General features: G+C 45.2%; 1 protein-coding gene across 2 annotated transcripts in view; it reads right to left on the bottom strand.

The window, feature by feature from the left end:
• Positions 1-27249, bottom strand: part of ADD2 (adducin 2) — a 112141-nt gene that overhangs the window by 40133 nt on the left and 44759 nt on the right. For both annotated transcript variants that reach the window (XM_036908309.2, XM_036908307.2), the window contains exon 2: positions 3283-3400. The gene's annotated coding sequence lies outside the window, so the exon portion shown is untranslated. The remainder of the gene's footprint in view (positions 1-3282; positions 3401-27249) is intronic.

The following is a 27249-nucleotide window of genomic DNA, read 5'->3' as shown; positions in this document are numbered from 1 at the left end:
TCTCCCTCAAGCCAAATGGCAAGAGAAAAACATCTGCAGAGAACACATATGACCTCCTAACAGTTGCCTTAAGGGTGCAAATCAACCCCATGTGCATGGGGAGAGTTAACAATATTTCACTTCATCATGTTCCCAGACAGCCTCATCCCTGGAACTTGGGTAACAGGGATTGTGAGGTCAGCCATGCAGACATGTGGTCACCACCCAGATTCTCCTGGGCAGACACCACTGAAAACGAAAATTCTAGAGGCGCTGCCCCACTGCACCCCATCGCTTTTAACTCTCTTTGGAACATTCACAGCCCTAAATCTTTGATGTTGTTTTTAAAACAGCAACAAGCAACCTCACAATGGGTGCACTAGAGATGAGCATGGGACTGAGCCCCCTGCATTCCTTCTGACTCAGGTCCCTCCAGCTCCAAAACCACTTGAACTCCCAGCTTCTCTGGGACTGGGATCATTTTCGCCTGCACAGCCTAGTACTGAGCCTTCCTAGCCTTAATCCTTTCCATTCCAGCAGGAAAAAGCTGCATCTCCCCCCCTTCCCTTGGAGAGGCTGCGTTTTACAGGAACAGGTCTGTGAAGGCTCTAAAGTAGCTCCTCTCTCCCCAAAGCACAAGGAATGAAGATGTTCTGGGCTGTTGGAGAGGAGTCCTTGCCCCCCAGGCCTGCCTTTACTTCTTAGAGCTCAGCCCCTGAGAGCTGCTCCAGAGGTGCTCCGATGAGGGTGGGGTTGGAAATGGAAGCCCTGACTCCCTCAAGGTAACGAACGAGCCTGGGCAAACCCTTTGGCTTTGTGAATCAGAAGTATCATTTTGTGCTTGTTCCTTCCATTCCCCAAATGTCCTGTAGATGACCAAAGTTGTGTGCAGTGTAGCTTAGTGGCTAAAAGTATGGACTCTGAAATAAGACAATGAGTTCGAATCTCAGTTATCACACTTATTAGCTGTGTGGCCTTGGGCAAGTTACCTAAACCCTCTGTGCCCCAGTTTCCCCATATATAAAATGGGCACAGCAACTATTTAACTACCTCTTTAGGTTGTTATGTGGATTAGATGAGTTAATGTATATAAAGTACTTAAAATAGTGCCTGGTGCATAACAAGTACTATTAAGCATTTGCTCTTATTATGTGTCATTTAGCGGCTGGAATCATCATAGCATTAGGAAGTCAAGCCTGAGAGGCTTATGATTCAATTGTAAACAGGTGCACACTAAATAACTATAATTATATGTTTTAGTCCAAAAAACTAATTCAATCTTGAGCACTATTAACAGAAAGAACATCCAGAAAAAGACTGACAAGAACACCTAGTTCTCTGACCAGATAATGGGAACACATCAACCTGGAGATCACAAAAAAGAGGGTAAGCAGGATGCTGAAGATCAGAGGAGGCCAGAACTTACTGGGCCAGGTGTGACATGTAGAACATGGGGGCCTTTGTCCCAGGTTCCTGGCACAGAGCTTCAAAAACCTGTGGGATTTCTAAAATGTCCAGAATTCATCATAGCCCCTTTCACAAATCTGAGTTGATGCTAATGAGGTGACTTATGGTAGGTCCTTTTTTGTGACCTGCAGGTTGACATGTTTTCACTATCTGGTCAGAGAACTAGGCATCATCGTCATTCCTTTCTGGATGTTCTTTTCGTTAATATAGCTCAAGATGGAGTTCGTTTCTCAAGGAAGGGACTGGTCACCAAGAAAGACCACGGGCATGATTAGAGGGCTGCAACTTCAGCTCCACCCCAGCCACGGAGGACAAGAGGGAGAGCACCTGAGATTGAGTCAAGTGGCAGATGACTTGAACAATTATGCCAAGTAATACAGCCCCCCTCCCCAGCAATGCTCCCCAGAGATTAAAAATCTCTGGACACTGAGGCTTGGGGGAGATTCCTGGTTGGTGAGCACATTGCTGTGCTGGGTGTGTTAGAAAAAGCATAAAACCTAAATGTGATTTATTCCCATCAGGAGATTTAAACATTTTAACAGTAAGGTATTGACAAAAGGCCACGTGATGAAAAATATGCCAGGAAGTTGCTCAGGCTGGGGAGGGGGTGGGGGAGATTGTAAGGAACGGGCTGTACCTATTTGGGAAAAGAAATTTTAAACCTTCCAATAAAATTAAGGCAAATGTAAGGGAAAGCCTAACATGGATATAACTTGCTTAGGCGATGTCCAGGAAAGAATGCAAACCCTGTAGTATTTAGCCATTGAGGAACCAGGGGAGGGACCTACATGCTAGGGAGTAAATTACTTGTGCCAACTGCCCCAGGTGTGCCTGTTCACCAGACACCTGCCTGATCTTTCAAGACCTCCATTAAAGCCTTGCTCTACTGTTCTCTTTGTCTCTGTGTCCACTTACTGAGTTTGGGCCAGTGAGCACGTTTCTTACAAGTGACACCCATGGATTCCACAATGAGGGGGCACGGCAGCTCTGCACCAATCCCCCAAACCTGCCCCATGTGCTATTTCCATCCGGCTGTTCCTGAATTGGATCCTTTCTAATAGAACTGTAATCACAATTACAATGCCCTCCGTGAGCTCTGTGAGTTGTTCTAGTGAATTACAGAAACTAAAGGGGGGCAAGGGAACCCCCAAATTTATAGCTAACTTGGTCAGAAGCACAGGTTGCCTGGGGCCCCAACTAGCAGCTGGCATCTGAAGTGGGGGCAGTCTTGTTGGTGACCTTGCCCTTCAACTTGTGGTAGTTAACTTGTGTGCCCTTTAACTTGGAATTGAGTTGAATTGTAGGACACCCAGTTGGTGTCAGAGAATTGGTGACAGAACAGCACCAGGCCACTTCTCCTCATACTTTATTTTCATTCCCAGGACCACACCCTAAGGCAGACATTATTGTCCCAGTTTTACAGATAAAGAAACTGAATCACAGAGGTTAACCAACTTGCCCGAGATCACAAAGATAACAGTAGAGCCAGGACTTCAGCCAGGACTTCAACCAGGACTAGCTCTGGCTTCAGAGTCTGCTCTCTTCCTTTCCAGTCGTCCTCAAATACCTGTTGGGCTGCCATGGAAGAGGGATTAGGCTGAACCCTTAGAGCCTCAAGGGCCAGAACTAAGCAGGCAGATCTTAGCTGAGGGTGCCAGAGAGAACTTCCCACCAGAGGGAGCTGCTCAGTCACAGGAAGACAGGACAGGCCACCTTGTCAGGTGGTGAGCTTTCCCCAGAGATATGACCTGAGTGTCTGCAAGGTTATCCTGATGAAATGAACACAACCAAAAAGTACCTCATGCCCGCCACCACCCAAAACTGCTAACTACTTACCAAGAGGCTGGCTCAGCCTTGTCCCAGGCTGCCTCTTCTCAGCACTTGGCCTGTGCACCCCACTCTGCTCTCAGAGAAGCTGACCACATCTACAGGATTTCAAACACGTGGCTGAAAACTGGAAAACACAAACAACAAATATCAGGGGCTTGTCTGCCATGACTCCTCCGCACCCTGCTCTTGCAGCACCATTAGATACTGATTTGTTTTAGGGACTGCTGGGGATTTCTTAAAAATGGACTTCCAATGAATTTTTATTTTAAAAGCAAACTGTGTCTTTAAAAAGGTAAAGAAATTGTCATTATCTTTGTAATTGGGATCAAAACTCCTTTCACAGAGAGGAATTGGAAAATCCCCTTGCCGTTTGTAGAGTGCTGGCCTACGAGGTCTTGGGAGGGAGCAGAATTGGAGCCCTTGCGTGAGACCAGAGGGGTCACAAGCTGCTGGGAAGGAAGGCATATGACCCCTTCCTGACCTCTTGCCAGGTGAATACCTTACTAACAGCTACTAAACTCACAGAAGCTGGTGTGAGTGATTTTTGGATGCAGCCCAAAAGGCAGAAGGTTGAAGAATATCACACCCCAGGAAGCGGGTGGGTTTTAGGGTTGCACCAGCCGTAGACTGACGGTTTCAAGACAATTCCACCTAGAGTTCAAGAGGAAGAAAAGTCCCCAGCTATACCTGGGTAACAGGTCATAAAGTGCTACTGAAGGAGGAATATAAAGTTAGTATCTTACAAACAAGGGCAAGTCACTATTCCAATCCTGGGGATCAAGGTCTTCAAAGGGTTAATCATCAAAACATTAAAGAAAAGTGATAGTTTTCCATTTTCTCGTGGGCTCTCTTGTTCAGACGGAAGGACGCTTGCCTCAAGCAGGGCCAAGCCCACTCCCACCCCCACTGTGGCTCTGGGCCAGGCCCTACCTGTCCTGCCTCACTGGCCAGCTCAGCTCCATCCCTGACTCAGTGCTGCCCATGGTGGGGCATCTGGGAAGACTCTCTCACCAATGAGGGAAAAGGAGAATCCTCTTGGCAGGTACAGTGCGGCTGAGGAGCCCAGGACACTGCCTGCCCACTGAGGCACAGCTTCCTTCCCAGCATAGCCAGGGCACACAGGGCTCAGTGTCTCGGTGCCAGGATGACCCCTGAGCCCAGTCCTGATGCTCACACTCTAGTTAGGGGCCTGGAAGTTGCTCCTACACACTATTCTCTGTTCTCTGCATATCCAGCTGCCAGCGGGGCTCTCCTTCTGCTGACCTTATTTTTAGCTAGAACAGGGTTACAGCCACCACTTGATGCTGCCTCTGTCCAATGCCCACCAGCACGGGAGCCCTCCCTTCCAGAGCTGCTGGCTCCTGGGCAGGGCTTGTTGACATACCTCTGAATGCTATTCTTCGGATGGGTGACACTGACGTGCCAGCCCCCCACAAGGACCAATCGTGCAGCCACCACGTAAGTTGTCTTACCTGAAACGCAGCTTCGTTTCCTTCCCAGCAGCCCCCGCCAGGGAGGTGTGAGGGTGTCCTGCGGCTACAACCTAAGATTGGGATTTTGAGAGCCTGAGCTATTTCTTGTGTCACTGACAGAATGAATCCTTTGACCCCACAGGTGACCTATGCCATTCATGTAAGAAGACAGACATCTGTCCCCCAGATAAGTAGACACCAAACACAGTAATTCCCATTCCAATCTCTTTTGGTGTCGAATTTCCACTATTAGAGCTCCATTCCTTGGGTTATAATGTTATCTTCTGATTAAAATGAAAAATGCCCTGAGAGGTATTGGAGGCAAATGAATTATTTGTAAAACATTTTCCCGTGGTGCTGAAACTACCACTTGGGCCAACCCTGCACAGCCAGCCCCTCCCCCCATCCCCACCTCACAGACAACCCAGCAAGAGGCCCAGGAGCGCTTGACTCGTCCCTCTTCTCATCTGTGTGCTTTCTCTATCACCAAGCTCTCTGGTTTTCTGTCCTAAATATCTCCCCATCCACAGCACCGCACCCTGACCCATGTGGCCATCTCTCCAACCCTTTCATGGTCTGTGCCCTGTCTCTCCTCTCTCACACCTACCGTCCAGTCACTGACCCACCAGAGTCACTGCTTTAAAATGCAGATCTGACCCACATCTGTCACTGCCCTGCTAAAAGCCCATGCTCCTCTAAAATGTAGTCAAATTTAGATTGTATTACAAAAGTGACAGGTATTCTTTTTTACATTGAATACAAACTTTTCATTCTGAATTCACTTTTTCAAACAAAACACATGTTCATGTTGGAAACTCAAACCCACCGATCACCAACCAGGGACCAGAGGTCTGTGTCTTTCTCTCTGCCACCTTCTTCCTCTTGAAGATGACCACCCTATAGAATGAGGTCGGGGGTTGGAGGTCGGAGCTGGCAGAGAGCCTCCTGGGCCTCTCCACCCCCACCCTTCCTGCCAGTCACTGGTGCTCCGGGGCTGTTCCCAGGACCTGGAAGGCACCAGCCTGGTCTCTGCCTGGAGCACTCATTCCTGTTTTCTCCCTTCGGTTCAGGTTGTCCTCTGCCCCTGTCCCTTAGGCTCTCACGTCACCTTTACTCACCTCTTTTATTCCACTTACAGTCCAACAGCAACAATCTATGCCCATGAGCTGCTAGCAGACAAGGCCTGTCTTCAGCGTTTCTCCATTTCCTGTGTTGCCATGGGGCCTGGTGCCAGGTTGATGCTGATTTAGTGTTAGCTGAACCAAAACCCAACTAACAGTGAACTGTTAGGCCACTCAGCAAAGCAGCCCTGTGTCTCAGAGGAGAGTGAGGCCCTGGGAACCTCACGGGACAATGTGGGGAGACAGACCCCTAAGCAGCACATTTCAGGGTAAGGTACTGAGTGTTAATGGAGGTGTAGATGGAAGGTTTCATAGTTTATATCACTTTGTCTAAAATAAAATGGTCTCTTGTTATATAACCCAAAAGGCAAGCTCCTTCTGACAACCATTCTTCTTGCCCATTTTGAAGTAGACTTCCAAAAACTTTTTGCAACTCTCAAACGAACAAATCCAACTCTACCAAATAACACTGATTATAGGAAGAAGGTAATATAAACCACACTGCATGAGCCACATCCCCCTTGGCCCTCTCACGCTCAGCCCTTTCCCCTTATCTGTCTCTCTCACCTCTTCCCTCCCACAGCCCTTCCCCTGCCCCCACCCCAGGACCCTCTCTCTTTGCTCAAGGGAGCCCTGGAGCTCCCCCAGCACATCCAGTTTGCATCTGCACATGCTGGACCCCTACACAGCCAAGACTCTGCATTGGGATTCACCCTCCTGGGAGAGCTGGGGATTGCAAATCATGAAAGACGCTCCCTGTCACAGGTCATTTTCTTCCCTGTCCCACTGAAGACCAGGTATATGTAATCACTGGAGTATAAAATCACATTACCATGGGTTGTTCCTTGTAGCTATAAAAAGAACATAAGGGCTAAAGAGAGGGGTAACAGATGCCACGTTGTCTGACTTTCTGCTAAAATCTGTTGAAGCTCTGTGCGCACTGAGGAGAGGTGGGTGTCTGTCTCCTGCCACTTCAATGGAACATGTCTGGACAGGAACAAACAGTCTGAGCACCCCAAGCCCAAAGTGGAAAGACACTGCAAGTTGTCATTTTCCAGCTACTCGCACCACTGCTATGGGCACTGCTGCCCCTGGGGTGGTGCCAGCCTCTGAAAGCCACAGGCCCCCAGCCCCACAGCACACTATTTGATCCACGTCTTAGAATTGAACTCAGAGCCCAAACTCACCGATCCTGAATGAACCACCAAAAGTGAGGGCAGAGACGGCCGTGGCCTTGCTGCTGTTACTCGGCAGAGTAAATGGAGACAGTTGGGTAAGGGCCTGGACACACCCTGCCTGGTCTGCTCAGATAAAGAGAAAGCTCATGCCTCTGCGTGGGGGGATTCGGGTGACACATGTCATCAGCTCCTTCACATGTTTCTGGATTTCCAAAGTTCTACATTAGGTAGTAACTGCTGTGACCATTTAGGACAAAAATAGTTTAAAAAAAGAAAACAAGAAGGAAGAAGGAAAGAGATGATAAAGTCCGCCTCTGTCCATCTCTGGAAACCCCCTTGACTAGAAGAATCCTTTGACCCTCTGACTGCAGGCCTAAGAAGGGCTCACATCCCAGCATCCCTGATGCATACTTCCCAAGTGGAGTCTAGTGAATTTTAAAAGCCTTCTAAGCAAAGGGCGCCAAACCTAATGGTTGGTGGGCATTTTTCCTCCATTCTTCTATTATCCAGGAATTGCACTGCTGTGGAATGAATGGACCCAGCATTCTTTCTTACCACTTGGAATCATTCTATTCCCTCTCACTGGATAAGCAGTTATTTATTGATGCCCAGGATCAATATTTATTCATTGAATATTTATTGTTGAATATTTATTGCCCAGGAGTGAGCAAGAACTGGAATTGGGCAAGAGAGAGAAGATTCCCAAAAGAAATGAGATTGGTCTCTGCCTACTCAAGGCCCACAGTCATGTTAAGGTGAAAAATATGAATCAAATAAGACTATATGTGTTTATATATAAGCAAATGTGTATATATATATTTCCAACAAGCACTGAACACATTCATTCATTTCAGGTCATCTCTGACATTCATTTCATAGTCATATATATATATCTACATTATATATATAGTAGTCAACTGTTAAGTTCATCACAATAAAGGCTACTGAAAATAAATGAATGTGTTCAAATGTTCCAGGAGACTGGAAACTTTGGGTCCACATTTAAGAGGTCCTTAGTTAGACCTTGAAGGAAGACATTATTCAATCAACAAAATTTAGGCTGCTAAACCCAAAGAGGGGCTGGTGCCATGCCAGGCCCCTCACATTCATGTGGCACTGAAGGGCCTGTCACCCTGGTCTTCAGGTGAGGAGATTGAAGCTCCATGGAATGGAGTGACTTGATCAGGGCCACAGAGCTACCTAAGGGCAGAGCCTGGATTTGAACCCATCTGGTTCCAAAACCTGTTCTCTCCTTTCACTTCACCATATTTTCCTCCCCTCCTCCAAATGAAGCTAAGCAGATGCAGAGGGCCTGGTAGGAAGGTGGGGAATGGAAATCAGCAAATGGCCAAAGCTCAAGGCGCAGGCTCCATATTCCTGTAAGAAGCCCCAAGGATTCAGCCAGTATCTTGAGAGATAATTCTGGTTCCTATTTCTGGCATGGTACACCAAAAGGAGGGAATTCACAATCCCTGCTCTTAAGAGGCCCACGATGGAGTTGGGGCAGGGGCAGCCCATAAAGACATCATTACAATACTGGGGACAGTGCTCCAATAGAGGCTCACAGACCATGGGGCTCCTGGATTATACCAACCCTGAGGCTTCAGTACTGAACTTTAACCCACTTGTTAGGTACCTCTGCCACCAATCTCAAACCATGCAGATTTCATGCCTTCAATGAAGGGGAAAGAAAGGGGGTTCAGGAAGCCTTGGTGATAGAGGCAATGCTGAACTAGCAAGATGGCTGGGCTCAGCCTTCAAATACTCTGTCCCTTCTGTGAACAGGCCAGCTAAACCTGCATACTATGTGGGCAACAGCTCATCAAAAAGGCCGCCTAACTGAACTGACCTCCTCTGACTCGCTGTTTCACACCTCAGGCTGTCCTAGAATCCAGTGACAGACACTTATAAGCAGTCATTTTGTCTACCTTGTGCCTTCAGGTAAGACTGTACTTAAAACCAATAGACCTATGTTTGGAAAAGTTTCACCTCTGTCAAGTTCAAACATAAAACAGTTATTCTGTTTTTTGGCCTAATCTGACAGCATTTATCCTTCAATGAGAAAGTGAAGTGTGACCTGTTGAATCATGTGGCAGGACTCCCCTTGCCCCTCAGCCCCACCTCCAGCCAGGAAACCCAGGAAACAGTTATTGGATGACATGTCCTTCTATGTCTAACAGAATAAGGCACATCCTAGGCCATGGGGGTGGAAATAAATATTCTTTTAGCACATTAAGGTCAAAGTCATTTTGTTGGTGTTTTTGTTTTCTCACTAACTGGGCATAAAAGAAAATTATAAAAACACCTTTCATCTAAGACTGGAGGGGGATCTGATCTGACACTGTCCCTCCCCTCTCAAGACTGAGGAAGTGTAAAAATTCACAACTTCAATGAGACTTGGGACTTGCTGAAGTGGGGGAAGGAGAGGAGAATTAGTAAGCCCAGGGAGAAAGGATGGTGGGAACTGGAGGATATGTTAAGGGAAGGGAGTGTTTGAAGGCTCACATGGGAAAAGCTGCTGGCCCCTGAAACATCAGTGTGAAGACATCCCAAAAGACTGAGACGTGAGGCTCAGGTTACAGAGCGTCAGGAACAAGATGGAAAAATAGGAGGTATGTTGTTTGACTTCCAACCCCTCTCTCTGATCCTCTCTCTGATCCCATAAGGTTTGGATTTTATCTTAAAGATATTAAGGAAAGACCTATTTAACTTCTCCATATATCTGTATATTTGCATATTCATGTGCCAGAGACAATGCCATGTGTTCACCAAACCCCACTTCCTCTTCTTCCTGGGCACCCAATTTCCCAGTCCCCCTTCCATCTAGATAAGGCTGTCTGTATGTGGAATGTAAGTCAATGGAATATAAGCACAAGCGACATGCATCTGCTGTAGCTGGGGCATTTAAGAGCAGAGGTGCCTTTTCCACACCCTTTCTTTCTCCTTGCCTCTCTCCTGGGTGCAGAGGATGCAGTGGAAACTCTGGGGCCCTTGGGTGGATGCAGCCACCAAATGGAAGGAGCAGGGGAGTTGCTGATGGCAGCCCACTGGGCATCTGATGGGAGAGTCTGAGGTTGTTAGAGCAAGTAGCCTACGCTGAAAAAGCATATCCACACCTTTTCTTTAGCGCAAGATAGTCTTCTATTAACTCCATGGTTATTGCTTCCACTTGACTTCCTCCAGTGTCTCCTTCAGGATCACCAATTATCCGTATGTTGAATCTCTGTCCTTTAAATTTTTTCATTTTTCCTCTCAGTTTTATTATTGACATTTTCCTTGCACTCTGACAGTTTGTCATGGCCATTTCCAACTTCACTGATTTTAATTTAGCAAACTTAATGTGGATTTACAGTATAATATTGAACATTTTATCTTTGGCAAACTTCTCCTTACTTTATCTCCATTTTCACCTCAGATCTTTTTATCTTAATCTGTCCTCTCCTATGACTGCCCTCTCCTATTTCTTAGAAGCTGTGTCTTTCTGAATTATATTAAGGATACCAAATAGTTTTACGATGTTTTTCTTCTGATTCCTATAGCAGATTATTACAGGAGGTAAGTGCTTCTTTTGAGTCATCCAGATCACTTATTTTCTTCTGAAGTGTCTTTTCTCAAGACACTTCTGTTTTCCTTTATTCTCAATAAGGTGAAATCAAGTCCCCTAAGATGTATTCTACAGGGAAAATGGCTTCTGGCCAAAGGTGACCAGGAAACCACATTTTCTGGAAATCAAATGTGGTGACACACCATTGATGTGACTTTTAATACCTCCAGGCAATTTCTGCAGTAAGTTTACCATAGCAATTGCCTTAATAATCAGTTCATTTAAGATCAGATAAATAAAAGGAAAGCTATTCGGGAAACCAGCCCAATTCCACATCCACATTATAAAGTGGGTATTCCTTTTATAGAAAACTTAATAAAGTTCAATCAAACTCATTTCTAGGTGGAAGGGTGATTGGTCTATTGATGTTAGACTTGAGGAAATAAGTATTTAGGTGAATCCACAAATCTTACCCTCTGCTTCATAACTTCCTAAGATTCTATAAAACTACTACTAAGATTTAAGAAGGAAGGGATGAAAGATAAACGTAGTAGCAATTTGAGGGCTGTCAGATACTGAAGACACAGCCTCACTTCCTGGACATCCTCCACGTGAAGGAATGACATGGGGGGCTAGTCATATAAGCAAGCGCAAGGAAGACCTTTGATAGGGGCCAGAAGTGAAGGCAGAGAGATACAAGCCCAAATATTGCCTTGATTGTTAGGGGTAAAATTAAACATTGGCATCACTGTATTTCTTCAAAGCTAAGACATTTTTTATTGACATGCCATTATTTTATATATTACTAAAAAAGAAAAACCACTGCAGATTATAAGTCATCAGTAATTGGAGGACTCATCCCAGTTTCAGAGATGTTGACGTGTGGAGGAAAATGTGTGCCTTAGAACTGATGACGTGTGGGAACCCAGCTTAGAAGTTAGTGCCACCAACTTTGAGACTGCCCTTCACATGGGGGTGGCAGGTCATTCATTCACTGGGTCAGGCAGCCAAGGGATGAGACAGGAATAACAAGTATGGGGCTTTAGGAGAACCTCTCAAATCCAACTCAGGGTTTATTGGCACTTGAGGATTATGGGCTGTCAGTTTATGTGCTTCTGCCAGGAACAGTGTCCTGAGATCTACAACAGTGAGACTGACGTGCGGCTCTCAAACAGGGTCCACTCGGGGCACTGATGAGGAGGCACCTTCCTCCTCTGTGAAACAGGAGCCTCCTGTCATAAGGCAGAACCAGACGAGGATGAGAAGGTCAAAGCTTAAAAGACAACAAGATGAGAGGAAAATGGAGATGGACCCACTACCTGGGTTTCTGACTTGCTGAGCCAATGAAAACCACCCTTGCTGGATGGAAGTGTTTTCCAAAGGGAACTGGCACATAGGAGGTGCTCAACCAATGCTGGTTCCCATCCCCTATATCCTCCCTCCAAGAAACCACCCAGATCTGTCATTCAGGTCTGCCCTGCCTTTCCCAGTGTTGGGATTAGGAAGATTCAAGACAAGGAGAGGGAAAATTAAGAACTACTGCAGTGGGGGTAAGGGTGAAGATGGTTCGGGATGGGGAGAGGTGGAAAATAACTCAGTGGGAGTCCAAAGCTGTCTCACAAAATTAAGGGCCTAAGGAATTGGCTCTCCAATAGAGCATCGTGGCTAAGAACTCAGGCTCTGGTGAGCATTAAGGGCCCAGGATCAATCCCAGCTCAGTATCTCTCTAGCTGTGTGACCTTGGGCAAGTCACAAAGTTTCTCTAAACTCCAGTTTCTTCATCTGTACAATGGAGAGAGGAACAAAACACCCTCAGTGGACTACATGGAATAATACATGAGAACACAGGGCCTGATAAAGAATAAAGGCTCAATAAATGTTAGGTGTGACTATTAAAGAATTTTCCTGTGGTCTACTGACATTGTAACAACTGAATTTCTAAAAATCACAGTCTGGATTCCATCTTGCCAGCAAGCACACATCTGAGCTGACTGTCTCATCAAATGTTCTCAAGGGAATGTCAATGAATCTCTGAAACTGAGCTTAATAAAATGAGGCAGGTTACATTTGCTGTTGAATTTCTATACTAAAGAGAGAGGTCGACTTTTGGCTGCTAAACACTTTTAAATGGTGGGCTCCACTTTTCTAGCTGAGCTGGTAATCTAGAGTTTCTGGTGCTGATTTTAAGGCTGCTTGTATCACTGATGAGAATGCCTGGACTGGGTTACAGGTTTTTCCAGTTAATTCCCTAACCTCCCCCCTGACCTGGCCATTTACTATAGGCACAAGAGGCTGTGCCCAGCCATTTGACACCCTTGTGCCTTGGGAAGGGCTAATGGCCCTTCTCAGCAGTCAGGCTTAGAACTCAGGAGAAAGGAGTGAGATTTTCAGTCTGGGAAAAATAAAGGTGGCAAAGGACTACATACCAAGGTAAAAGATCATAAAGGGTGTAAGAAGATGAACGCCAGGGGAGATCTCAGTTATTAGCCCTCCAAGTAAGGGCATTTAAAGCAAGTTAAATAAGGTTTCACATATTGGTTAGTAAACAAATGGAGTATGTTAGACCAAGGCATGATTCAGACTGAAAGTGTAGGGAGTCATACTAAATATCCATCCGAAGATCTCCTTTGATAATAAATGCCCAAAAGGCATTTTCCATGACAAGCTATCTCACAGAAAAGTGTACCTATACGGTGTTAAAGGAAAAAGGTCTTCTTCATACCCAACCTCCCTGGGAATTGGGATCTGAGGTCATCTCTCCCCTCTTCCTTCTGAACCCTCCATAATTTCAGAAGCATTATTATATATGGTGAAGAGTACAGATTCTGGTGCAGACTGCCTGGCTTGTATCTCAGGTTTATCTCCACCAGCTTTGAGCCCTTAGGCAAGGTACTGAACCACCCCATGCCTCAGTTTCCTCATCTATAAAGTAGGAACACTTATTATGATAGCAACCCCAAAAGGTTGTTGCAATCAAGTGGATTCATCCGTGTAAAGCACATAGGACAATACTTGTGACAAAAGAGGTATTCAATAACACTGGTATTAGTTTCCAGCAGCATGAGTAAATCAGAAAACCGTGCTGGACCAGTTAAAGAGGGTGGGCACTGCCAAGTAGCTTGGGAGTGTGCTCCCTGGGAATGTGCCAAGGTGGTCTGCAGTGGGTTGAAGATGCTTGCATGGAGGGGAAAACACTGGTTTCAAAAAGGAGATGAGAATTTGCCTCAAACATAGTCAGGGCTCTTATGTGACTGGTGCTGAGAAGCTCAGATTGGTCAACAAGACAGTGAGGTCACCGGTGTACATGCCCCAGGATGAGGGTGGGGCTGGGGTGGCTTTACCCACTAAAAGAGTCTAGGTTTTAAAAACAAAAGAGGCTGGCCCACCAAGTCCCATGTAGGAAGGGGCAAGAGAAAATACAGACATTCCTTGGCCGGCTTCTCACCACATTCAATTTCCCACTCATCTCTTCTCCACAGTCCCCATCTCCAATCCAGTCCCCACACACGGTTATATCTCAGTCTCATCTCACTGACCCCCCTGTTTCAGCTCCTCCATCACTTGTGTAAATGTCCTACATTAAATTCCTTTTGTTAAGATACTTCAAGAAGTTCCTATTTTCCTTGTTAGATCCTGACTTGTTAGCGCAACTGTCCCCTCCTCTCCATTAAACCCATGAGGAAACTGAAGCCGAGAGCATGTGACAAGAGAGGTAATTGGTCCTCAACAGTCAGTGACTGACTGGCCTGGGTTTCCTGGCTCTGTCCTCCTCATCTCTGCAAAATACAGCAGAGAATGTTTGCTTTTCCCTTTTAATCCAAAAGAGTCACAAGTCATTGCAATCAACCAGTTTGAAATATGTGACTTCTAAGGAACAAATACAGTTGATTTTAACCACTGTCCGTTCACATTCTAAATGCATTCTCTGAATGTCAGGAGTGTTTTAAATTTTCATTCTGGAAGATGGAGGCACATCAGTTAGAGTAGCTAGTCCAGGCTGTGGTCACAGCCAAGTCACAGTCTGATTCTGTGCCTCAGTTTCCTTAGCTAAAGAAACAAGTGACACAAAATTACCATTTAACATTTAATATATGCAGCAAAATTCAACTCCTCAGATTTTCTGACCAGATGGTTTCTCAACTCTGCAAAGTAGACTTAATTTAATAGTTCCCTAAATATGCCGTACATTTTAAATACACAGCGCTTCTGCTAATTAACACTTCATAATTTCTCAGGAGTCCCACAGGCAATTGTTACCATTTGTCACTGGTGAAAGATTGTGTCAAGAAAATGAATCCTATTTCCTTCCGGAATTGCAGCCCTGGGATGGTCTATGTCAAGTATCATCTCTTCTACTTCATGTGAATGGAGCAGTGGGAGATGAACTGTGACTCCCCTGGGGTTGGATGACGGGGACATGTGAGCATAGCCCCACCTCGGGCACTTTGAACCCAATGTTCTTCAAAACAACTGATGGGCCAAGGAGAGTTGCACAGATGCACAGAAGTTAAGAATGACCTAACAAGGAGGCATGGCCATGCGTGCACACACACGTGCATACGTGGTACCGGTAAGAAAAAGCCAGTCAGTAGGGCAAAACGACCCCCGTCTGTGTGAGCCTGGGAGGCAAGACAAACAGAGCCACCTGTGCAGTGTGGGGTCTAGTGGTGCTGTGCCCCCGATTTCACCAGGCTGACCACACATTCCCATCCCACACCTCTGTGCCTGACAGTCAATCATTTAGAGGTTAACCTGGCTGACATCTCCTATTTGTAAAGGCCAGCACCCCTGAGAGAGTTGACCTGCTATTTGTTGATCCTCCCACATCAGTGTGACCTGATGAGACAACCTTCTTCCCAGAGCTTTGCAGGCATCAGGGAGGATAGGCCACGGAGCAAGGACAGCATGGGGTACTTGGGGCGCTGGGAGGATGCAGGCTGCCTGGTTTTATTCTAACAGGGACCCTGGGCATTCAGGAGTCAAGGCAGGTATATTAGAGGCTGATGGGCACCAGAAATGGAGGAGGAAGGTGTGTTGGCTTCTCCAGGGTTCTGCCTGGGCTGCCCTCGCTTGAACAGGCTCCCACCCTCCACAGCCACCACAGCCTCAGGATGGCTTCTTCACTGAGGGGAGTGAGGAGACATGAACAGAAGGCTGGCACAGGCAGGGAAGACTTGAGTCTGATTGGGAGAAGCTCATTGCGTGGGGCCTTCTTCCTGAAAATTCTGCAAAAACAAAGAACTAGACAGGTATTCATCTGTCACTGAAGTTCTAAGAGGGAAGGGTGTTGTCTAGTTTTGCTCATCACTGTATCCCCAGCACCTAGAATAATGCCTGAAAGATAGGAGGATGCTCTATAGGAATTGGTTAAATGAATGAGATGGTACAGACGAGTGTGAAAAGAGAACTTCGCAAGGCCCTTCAGTCACATTTCTGCAGGCCCATTGACCATTCGTGGCTGCCCAACCTCTTGTGGAGTTATGGATGGGCCTCTGGAGAAAAGGAAAAGCCCTCCACTGACCCTTGCAGAGACATGTGCTGAGCCCCGCTGGCACTGCTGTTCCCCCGGGTCACTGCCCTCATTAGGCTGCACCTGCCATATGGCCAGCCCATGCCACACTAGATGGCATGAGCACCCACCCTGCTGATGCCCAGGACGGGAGGTAGACTCTGCACCAACCAGCCTTAAGTTTCCCTGAATCAAACCTTTCTGCCATTCTACTGGCAACAGGCTCTGCACCTGAGGACATTGAAGGGAAATTCCTCGGGGCGTTTTCCACCTTTCATTTTTTCAGACACCACAGGGAAAATCCCAAGGTGATGTTTATGGCCCTATTTCCAGTCTTCCCCTCCCCTCTCATTAGGTTCAGAGGATTAAGTGCCACAGGCTGCCCACAAGAACCTAGTCATGATTCTGCAGAAAGGCAGGACAAAGTGATTTGTAACCAAACCATAAAGCAGTACAAAAACATAGTCTCATGAGGCCTACAGATCTTTATAGTTTGCAGAACCATTTTGTCAGCCAATCAGAACAGCACTGGATTTAGCCAGTGACACTCCTACAAATGCCCATCTACAAAAAATCCAGATCTACACACAAGCACCTTGCTCAATGCCAGGCTCAGCGAATCCTGGGTTAAGTTTTGTCCAATCAAGAAACATTTGAGTGTGATGTGTATCTGGACCAACTGAGATCATACATATATGAAATGAAAAGCTTTTCTAGACCCCGGGAGAGACCCTTGAACCGTGCCCCATACAGAGAGAGCAGGGCACTCAGTGGGCATTCGGGGGCTGTGTCCTGGGGAAAGAGCACCAGACAGATTCAAGAGACTGGCGGTCCGGTCCTGGATCTCCAACTAACTTGGTCCATGGTGGACAGCAAGCCACTCAACATCTCTCGGCCTTCATTTCCCGATCTGTGAAATGAAGTGTGGGACAAGGCAGCTCCTGAAGTTCCTTCCAATGCAAAGGTGCTCTCATAATATGAGTCTGTGATCTGAACAGCTTCAGAGGTGTCTCTGTTTGGTCCATGTGGGAGAAGGGCTGAGGCAGGCAACACGGCTCCTGGGCTCACCTCCCCAACCAACCTCAAAAGGTGCTCAGGGTGGTGGGAGGTGGGGATGGAAGGGAGGATCTTCTGTCACCTAGACTCAGAGCAGCAAGATCTCAGGAGGGAGGGAGGTTGCCTCTTAACAAAGAACTCAGCCTACAGGCCTCCTCTAAGTAGAGCTGTTTGCCTGGGGGAGTTGGTGTTTTTCCTTTGGAGCCATGAAGGAAACAAAGGAACATGTGGAGGGCGTTAAAAAGCCACTGCCCATCCCCTGGCTCCTGGGGGACACTCACGAACCAAATTTGAGCCACAGTGCTGTGAACCTCACAAGAGGAAAGTCACCAGATTCTGCCCCCATCCGTCTGTTCATAGTTTGTCTGAACTGCCTTCCTGGGCTAATTAATCGCATCACAAACACTCTTGGCATGTAGGTCCTGCTCACAGTTTCCCACCTCTATTCCCTAGCATTCAAGAATTCTGTGCACTGACAGACACACAAAAAGTAAGGCATGTTTGAACAAATTAGCTGCTTTTATAAGCCCAGGGTCCAAGGGCCATCTTTATTAGATCTGCCACAGGCTACAGTTTTGCAGAGCCTTGTTCCTGAGGTTTTCAGCAGCAGATGCTGCTTCTTTCGGGAGAGGGAGACATGAAATTGCTGCTGGCACAGCTCCTCCCCTACGATCCCTAGGCTGCTTTTTAAGGAGGCTTTAATAATGCATAGAGGGGAAGGGCGGTGCAAGAATTAAACACCCAACTGTTACCAAGACGAGCTGCCTTGAGATCAGGCCTCACGTGCGCAGCTTTTAGCCTGAGTCTTCCTGTTTCCATCAAGATTGAGGGTTCGGATCCCAAAGCCTTTTCTGAGCATGCCATCTGACAAGTGCAGGGTTGAGCGGACATCAGTTTGTCAATTGCTGATTTTTTAAAATCTCCTCCCAGCAGCCAGACCACACAAATCATTGCTAGCTGAGGAAGGAGGAAATGCTTTTCATTTAGCCTTCAAGAGTGGTAGGGGTGAAAATGTATTTGACTGACATTTTGAAACATGTTATCAAAAAGGCGTTGCAGGTCTGATAAAATACATCAAGGATCAGAGGCAATGCAGAGGAGAGGAAGGGGAGGTTCCGTATTTGGGCTCCCAATGTGCAGATTACATAACTGATGTCACTGTGCTACCTGGGAAGTTTTTAATACTGTTAAGAATACAGGAATCATTGGCGATTTTTCAGAAACGGGTTGCTGCACTGATAAAGGGTCTTCTTTCTGGTCCCCAAGTCCCAGTGCTTTCCACAGACACACAAAGCTCACCCACAGGAGCGGATGAGCAGACGTCACCTCTGTTGTCAAGGAGACCAGTCTGTTCTTAGCTCTAAATTAGAAAGCCCAGTCCTGGCCTCAGCAGTGCCTTCTGCCCACTTCTGACAGGGCCAGCCATCTCTTCCCCACCGGGAACACTAAGGACCCTTTCACAAAATGGCTAGCGTCAGCCAGCATGGTGCAAGCTCTGTCAATGGCGTGAACCAAGCAATGGATGGAGGCACAGTCCACACAGACAAATCCATGGGGAAAAAATGAGTTTATCCACACAGAAAAGGAGAGGACAACTGGCAAGGGCCTGGGACACAAGTGACTGAGCCACTTTAACAGGAGTGCCTTAGGGAAACAGGTGGGCCACCCAGGGCTGGCCCAGCAAGCACTTCCTCTCCAAAGCGTCCCCCCTACAGAATAGTCGGCCTCCCAGCATCCAGCGACTATTCAGACCTTGTGCTACACCTGAGACAGGGAGTACAGCCCAGGGACGCCTTCTGGGGGAAGGGGCCTGGGTAAAATGCTCCCTGGTGGGTGGGGACACTGGGCGAGTTGGGGTAGGACAAAGATATGGGAGGACAGGAGAGGAGAGCCTCAATGTTGGTACCACTGAGATGGAAGCAAACAAAGAGGCGTGAACAGGCTGCTGGCAGGAGAATGGTTAGTGCTGTGAAAAACAAGCGTGGGGAATAAATTAAAGGAGCCCTTTGGTGACACCTGCTATGACCAGTCTTCCCCAAAAGCAACCCATGTGCTTGATCCTCTAAACTCCTTAAGCCAACATGGTCAGTACCCTCACCACAAATGAGCACCCTCTACCTAGCACTATACCTATCTGGATACATGTTTGATGTGTCCTTTAGACCATGAGCCCCAAGGGACCCATTTCTGACTCCTCTCTCTATCTTGCAGAGCCCTTGAAGGACAGCCTGTGCACAGTAGGGCTGCTGGCGGTCTGCCGAATGAATTGAATGAATGAATTCTTATTCTAGACACTGTGAATAGCCTACAGAAAGTGCTCACAATTTTGAAGTTATTATGAGAAAGAATTTTAAGATTTCTAGCTCTAGATTATTAATTGGGTTTTTACTTCAAGCAGTGCTTTATCCGATGGTTCCAATTATTACAATTGCGTTATTGTTGTTAATAATACAAATGATGGTGATGATTCTTGTCAGCACAGGCTAGTTGCAGGGAGACACCTGAACAGAGAAGTGGGGGAGCGTCCCTCTGAATTAAACCCAAAGAGTTCACGCAGTGCTGCAGGGCAGAGACTTACATAATGATTAACTGAAAGAGGAAATGAGTCCTTGGCCAGTAGAACTAGACTTTAATCTGACAGTGTAATAGCACAAGGACACTTCATCACACAATACACCTGGGCCAGTCCTGAGGGGTGTCACATTCCAGGGGACACAGCTCATGAAACACAACATTTAAAATATCTCAAATCCTTCACTTGAATTTCTCAAACACCATGAAGAACAGAGAGTCTCCAGCATTACTTTTAAAAAACCCCCTCTTCCACTGATTCACTGCAGTCACACACACAGATATCGCATGTGTTTTCATCAAGGCTCAGCCTCCCCACCCCTAAAAAATCCTCCTCTGCCAGGACCAGCTCTGCCTCTTCTCACACACCAGCCTCAACTTGATCATGCAAATTTACAACCTCCTTCAGTTAGTCCTTCCTTCATCTCACCCTGCCCACCTCTCCTCCAAGCCCTGGCTCTATCCCCCACTCTAACAGAAGCCTAACAGGCCTCAGGCTCTCATGCTCCACCACCCCACTCCCCAACAGGAGGATCCAACCTGGTAAGGGGAGGAGATGTGGGTAAAAAAGCGGAGTCTGCTTCAACTGTCAGGGGAGCAGAAAAGCTGAGCACAACCAGATAGAGGGTAATGGCTTTTGTCCCCTCACCCAAAGAAAGATCATGTCAGAAGGAAGAAGGATTGGGCAGGCATGAAGGCCTAAGAGTCACAGGGGCAGGAACTGGATCAGAGCTGGATTAAAGGGTGGGCCAGCTGAGCAGATGCCAGGAGCCCCAGTCACCAAGCAGCAGTGCAACGTCACTTGCACAAGTTAAATCAAGTTTATGTAGAAATACAGGGTCAGTTAGCCAGGTTTTCATAAAAACAGCATGAGTTAACTCAGGCTTCCCTACACAACACCTCACATTATCATGAAATTTAAACTGGTTCTGCTCCCACTGAGTAGACAGTAAATGTATGATAGCTCCTGGACTGGGCTGATAAGGTGTAAGTATGACAGTCTCGTGAAGTCTGTCACCACATTCAGTGGACATTTCATAACCAAGTAAGGCATGATCGAGTGCTATGGACTGAAACAAGTCTTTCACTTATTATATAACTTCTGGAACTTTTCATATGCCTAATTCATAAAATTTTATTAATATTTTCCTTATTTTGGACATGAAGATTTATTCCTAAAATATATATACATAATGAAGTCATGCAACATGATAATAAATAATTAGCTAGATAAATTGCACCAGGAAAAAAATAAGTGTAAACAAACTGCAAACTATGGGTTGCAATATTTACATCAAAGACAATAACATTCAAGGTAAAAACCTCTAGATGACACAAAATTATTTTTATATTTGAAAAGAGTAATTCCAACAATGAAAATGCCATATTGAACTACTATGCATCAAATAACATAGTATTGGACAGTATATGGAGAGCAAAAACTACTGAAAATTAGTGAGAAAATAACAAAAGTCCAATAATAATGAATGACATTAATATGATTTTCAGTCTACAACAAATTTTAAAGGCTAAAAGTGGGGAGCGGGTGGATAAAGAACCTGAATACATTGATTAATTAGATTTAAAGGTATCCCTCAGTGTCTACATTCTCACAACACAAACTTAGGAACCTAATAGATTTGAGCAACATGATATGCACTTAACATTAACATCATGGAAAGGATTTCATTATTCCAAGAATGTAGAGGAGGGTAAAATGCCAGATAAAATGAACACTTCAACAAAGCATTTTTTCATTCTCAGCATCATTTATCTTGAGGAAATAGTGGGGGGTTTTGTTTCATTCTGTTTTCTGGTCTAAGAAATTTTTATGGGCCTTTAAAATATGAAAAGTGAGCTCTTACCTCCTTTTCTGTGAAATAATAAGAAATATATATACTAGTTAGTTCTCTGCTCAGATTCCGAGACAGTTCTTAAAAACCCTTATAATCTCCAAGTAATAAGGGTGCTAGCAGCATCTCTAATTCTAATATTTGGTCTTTGACCCAGAGCTCCTAAAACCCTTGTAATTTCCTAAGTGATGAGGATGATAGGGGCGTCTCACACAGAGTTCATAAATCCTTTGGAATTTCTCGGGTTATAGGAGCATCTTTTGTTCTAATGAGGTGACTGCTGGTGGGAACCTAAATGGGGGCTGGCCACCAGAAAGAACAAGCTGTGATTAGAAGCTTGAAATTTCCAACCCCCATTCTCTGGGTAGCAGGAAGAGGAGCTGCAGATTGAATTAATAATTGATCATGCCTACGTGATGAAGCTAACATAAAAAAATCCTCTAAGTACAGGGTCTGGAGAGTTTACAAGCTGATGAATGCATCCACATGCTTGGATAGTGGCACACCCCATCTCCACAGGGACAGCAGTTCCTGTGCTTAAGACCCTCCTGGACCTCACTCCGCGTATATAGAGTGAGGTCCTTTAACTGGCTGTTCATCTGCATCCTTGATCATGCCCTTTATTATGTAATGACGTGGTGGATGTAAGTAGTGATTCACTGAGTTCTGTGAGCTGTTCTAGCAAATTACTGAACCCAAGAAGAGGGTTGTGGAAACCATCAACTTACAGCCAGTCCGTCAGAAGTATTCAGAGGCCCAGACTTGCAATTAGTGTCTGAAGTGGGGGGAGTCTTATGGGACTGAGCCCTTACCTTGTAGGATCTGACGCTAACCGCAGGTAGACAGTGTCAGCATTGAATTGAATTACAGGACACTCAGCTGGTGTTGGAGAATTGGTCAGTGTGAGGAACACCCACACTGTTGTTAGAAGTACTGTAAGGGACATAAGTATTTCCTTTTACTTGCCAACCCTTGATGTGGCAGCCTTGATGTGGATAGAACAAGGGTAAAACAAAGGAATAAATTGCCCTGCAGGGGAAGTAACAAAAAATAAGAAGTGGTGCACCAAAAGCAATTGGAAAAGATGGAAGACACAAGGACAGGTGGGGGCGCTGGGACAAGAACAGGACAAAGAACAGAGTTCTATAGAAACAGACTGAGAAATTCCCTGCAATGGACAATGGCCAGTAAATGTTGACACTCACTGATGTCTGACATTGAATGTAAAAGTCGTTTCTGGCCCTATCCTATAAACACCTCCTGTATGCCTATCCTTTGATTAAAAGTCTGACATGCAGAAGAGCCTTGTGTTGGTGGTGCTTTGGGAGAACAAGGACAGTGTTTAGTGAGGGCAAATGTATTAACAAAGAGGGCAGCTCCTCCGGGAGGCAAGCTCTCAAGTATGATGGACGCTATTGCTCACCAGGATCTGTTGCCTCCCTACTTTCCAGTATAAAAGAGGATGAGCGTTTCCCATCCTCTTCCAGTTCATCATTGCCAGTTGTCTTTTTGTGGTCAATGAAATACGAACAGGAGTTCCACTGAAAATAAGCATTTTGGAAGCCATCCTTCTGCTGCAGCCACCAGTAATTTCCAGATGGTGACAATTCCATCAGCCTGTCTCTCAGTAAGGAGGACATGGGGCAGGTCCCCCACCAAAACTTAACAGAGATGCTGCAGGAGCACGAGAGAAATCTGCTCTGTTCAGCCACTGAGATCATGGGAAGGCTTGATATGCAGTTTAACTAGCCTGTCATGACCAACAGCCTGAGTAAGGTCAAGGGCAGAAGCACCAATAACACAGAGTAAGAGGCAGACCAAGAAGTTCATGCCCCTCTACCCAAAAAGTCTTGGGGGTCAGTGAAAGACGTGGCCTTCTCACAGTTTGTGGAATAGGGACTTGAGTCATTTCAATTGCATATTAAAAATAGCTTCAAGATCTTAGCCACATATGGATTACACATTAATGGAACATTTATAAGAATGTATTACAAATTAGGATACAAAGGAAACTCCAAAAAACCCTAAAAATTGAGAAAGACATATTCTCTAATCACAAAACATTAAAACTAGGTAATAAGTTCTAACAAGAAAAACCTGCTATCTAGAAATCTTTGAAACTCTCCCCTAAATACCATTCCTTCAGAAAGGAAATCTAACCTGCAATTGCATGTTACTTAGAAAATGACAAGGAGGACACAAAATATTGACAATTAGGAGCTAAAGCCAGAGTCACATTTAGAAACAAACTTACATCCTTTGATAGTTTTATTAACAAGAACAAAGAAAAAATATCTAAGCATTCAACTTTAAAAGTTAGCAAAACAGAATAAACTGAAGGAAAGGGGAAAGGAATTAAGATAATAAAAATTAATGAAATAAGACTGAATTAATCTAAGAGCTGGTTATATATCAATAGACACGTTCTTAGCTCAATACAGAAGAGAAGTAGCAAATACATAAAATTGGGAATGAGAATAAATAAGTATAAGTACAAAAAACAAAAATCTAGGAGGGCTGGAGGAGGCAAGAAAAAAGGGGCAGGAGGAGGGCCACCTGCCAGCAAAGCCAGTCCAGCTGTCGGGTCAGGGGAGGCAATAAAAGGGAGGGAAGAATGTGGGATGTTACTTAGTAATGGCCTCGTTTTTGCAACATGGCTGCTAATTTGCACTGGATGCTAGTTTAGCATTTAACCTGGAAACTTCTAGGGAGAGTCGTCATTCAATAACCCCCATGCATGAGCCTACAAGGAGCACAATTCTAAAGATACAGAACAATCCAGTTCCAGCTTTCCAGTTGTTGCGGAAAAAAAGAATAGATCCATTTCCATGGCTAATTCATTGGGCATCACACTGCCTTGGATCAGAATGGTTGCCTTACTCTAGGACTGGCTTAGTACCACTAGTTATTGGAGAGGTGGGAGGGTGTCTCTCTCTCTCTCTCTCTCCATATCTCTCTTCTTTGTCTCTCCTTCTTCCCCTCTCACTTCAGACCAGTCCTCACCCTCTGGAGTCAGGAGGAGAGGATCATAATCTCAGCTCCTTCACCACACACTCCATCCAGCCGTGGACTTGCAGGCAAATCAATTAATCAATTTTGACATCTCTCTAATCAGCAATAAATGAGGATGTTGGTCTGGATTAGAAGTCTTCAGACTGTGTTTTGAGAACCCCAAAGGTTCTAAAGAAATGCAGCAGGAGTTCTACAAGCATTTGATCCCATCTGTTCTAACTATCTGAAAGACTATAGTAAGCCACCCCCTTAATATTCCTAATTGGTGTCTGTCTGAGACTGTCAATACCTTGCACTAATTCTTTTCCTTGACTTCTTTTCCTCCTGCAGATTTGAGAACAGCCTAAAACATGTCCTTGAATAGGGAAGTTCTACTCCTGAGCTGTTAATTTCTTGAAGAGTAAAACCAGTTCATGTCTGTTCACATGAAAGTGTATCACCAGTAGGTCACCAGAGAACACGTGACCTGGGCCCAGTGAAACGCCAGGAGCTGCTCGGCTACGTCTGCTTGGAGCCAGCTCCTGACATGGCAAAACTAAATTTTGGGTGTTCTTATCTAATGTTTAATATTTATACATATTGTGTCTTTTAGGTGAAGTGAAATAACAGCCCATAAATAGACAAATGGACTGCTGGTTGGGAAGAGAGGGAGTTTTAAAAGAAAATATGATGATGCTTATGACCAGTGATCAAGTTCAAGGTGAAACATCAAGTCAGCTAGTACCTACTGATCCTTCAACCCTGCTTGGCTGCGGAACAACAGTGAGTGAAACGTGAGGAAGGCCAACACAAACTCAAAGACATGAAAATACAGTAGCTATTACCCGTCTGTGGGGCTCAGCTTTTAGGGCAAAAAAGACCCACTCAAGTCTTTGACGAGGCAAAACAGCTCTAGGACCCCGCCAGAGAACATGTATCTAGTGAGCCTAATAAGGTTCTTGGCTAAAATCATCACAGAACAAACATCTTAATGCTATTTTTTAAAGTTACATAATATTTAAGTTTTATAATGAACATTAAACACTGCCCATGAGGGAAAAGCATATGGCTCTCTGCGAAAAGCTTATTCAGCCCTACACTGTAGACCTTGTTATATGTGTCAGATGAGAAGCCTGCTTCAACCATACTAGTACTGTAGTCAGATGGCACAGTGCTCCCAAGAATCCAAGACTCTGTATTTAATGAATTAGTTAAGTAAGTCAAAATTAAATCTGGAAAATTATCACTGCAAAATCATGTCTTATTATGGGTTAGCTTCCAAGGTACATCAGTAAGGCCAAAATTAGTTAGAGTCAAAATTATCCTTGAACATCTCAGCGGCCATGAAGAACAGAGAATGGTGTATGGATCGCCCTACATAGTAATGTGCATGTGCAACCGTATAATATACACATATTAATGTACAACTCATAAGAAGGTGTGTGCAAAATATAATCGGGTCATATTTTTGCTCTCTCTGGAAGCTGGATCTCCATGAGCTACATGCAAGCCTAAGCACCTCTGCTCTTCAGGAAATGCTCAGAACTGCATGGGCAATAAAGCAGTATCTCTGGTTTATACTACTTCTTTGTGCATTATGATCGCCCAGGTCATTTATAAGGGAGAAGACCTGCTCCAAAACACCCAACACTGACTCAGGAAGAGAAGAGAACGCCATTTCTTCTCAACAAATGTGTAAAATCTCAAATAAGCTGGTGAAATTTGGAAAGATTTGTCAGATTTATGTATAAACCTGGCTTTAAAAAACTTTCTTTTAATATATATATGTATATATATATATTTCTTACTAGAAACCTCTAAACCTGATGAGAAAACTCCAGCTTGCATATCTTGTTGATATTTTTAATAAATCAAATGAGCTTAATTTGGCAATTCACAGCCACAATATTACCTGGTTACAAATCATTCAGCTATGAAAATAAAATCATTTGGACTTAACATGCCAAACAAAAAGTATTTGAGTATTTTAAAAATCTAAGTGAATATCTGACAGAAGTAAAGGCTGAAGAAAACTTTAATAGCATTGTTGGACATTCTGTATTATAAAAAGCACACTGAGAAGAATTTTCTAGCAAACACTGAAGATTTAATTGGGCTGCACTGCTCATTTCAATCAATTCCATCCAAACTGAACACTTGGAGAAAAGAAATGAATGCTGTTGTTAGTCGTTGCCAGTGATTCAATTTAGGAAAAAAGCATTCAGCAAACGCCATGTAGAATGGTGAGCAAAACCAGATAGAATGGTGCTTCCCAGCAAGCGTGGAAGTACAGTTTGGTGCAGGAAACAGGCCCGGACCAGTAATCACAGAAATAGCTGTACTGCACTCGGGGTAGCTGCTCTGAAGGAGGGGCACACCTGGGCCAGGAGTACCCCGAGCTGGAGAACTGGAGCTCCCAATGAAACAGGTCAGAGACAGCTTCCTGAGGAAGTGACATCTGGGTGACATTAAGGAAGAATAAGAGTCAACAATAAAGCAGGAAGGGAAATTCATTCAAGATCAGGGCACTAGCACATACAAAGGCCCTGTGATGGACCAGAATGGCAGGCATGACTCAAAGGAAGCGTAGGGTGGTACGAGCACAGTCAAGGAACCTAGAGAAGTCAATGGGAGGCATGTGGGAGCCAAATGGTGCTGGTCACATTCATCCATTCAGC

Source organism: Manis pentadactyla, chromosome 2, assembly GCF_030020395.1.
Source record: "Manis pentadactyla isolate mManPen7 chromosome 2, mManPen7.hap1, whole genome shotgun sequence".
NCBI lineage: Eukaryota > Metazoa > Chordata > Mammalia > Pholidota > Manidae > Manis > Manis pentadactyla.
Note: the sequence above shows the minus strand (reverse complement) of the source record. Positions and strands in the feature narration are given on the sequence as shown.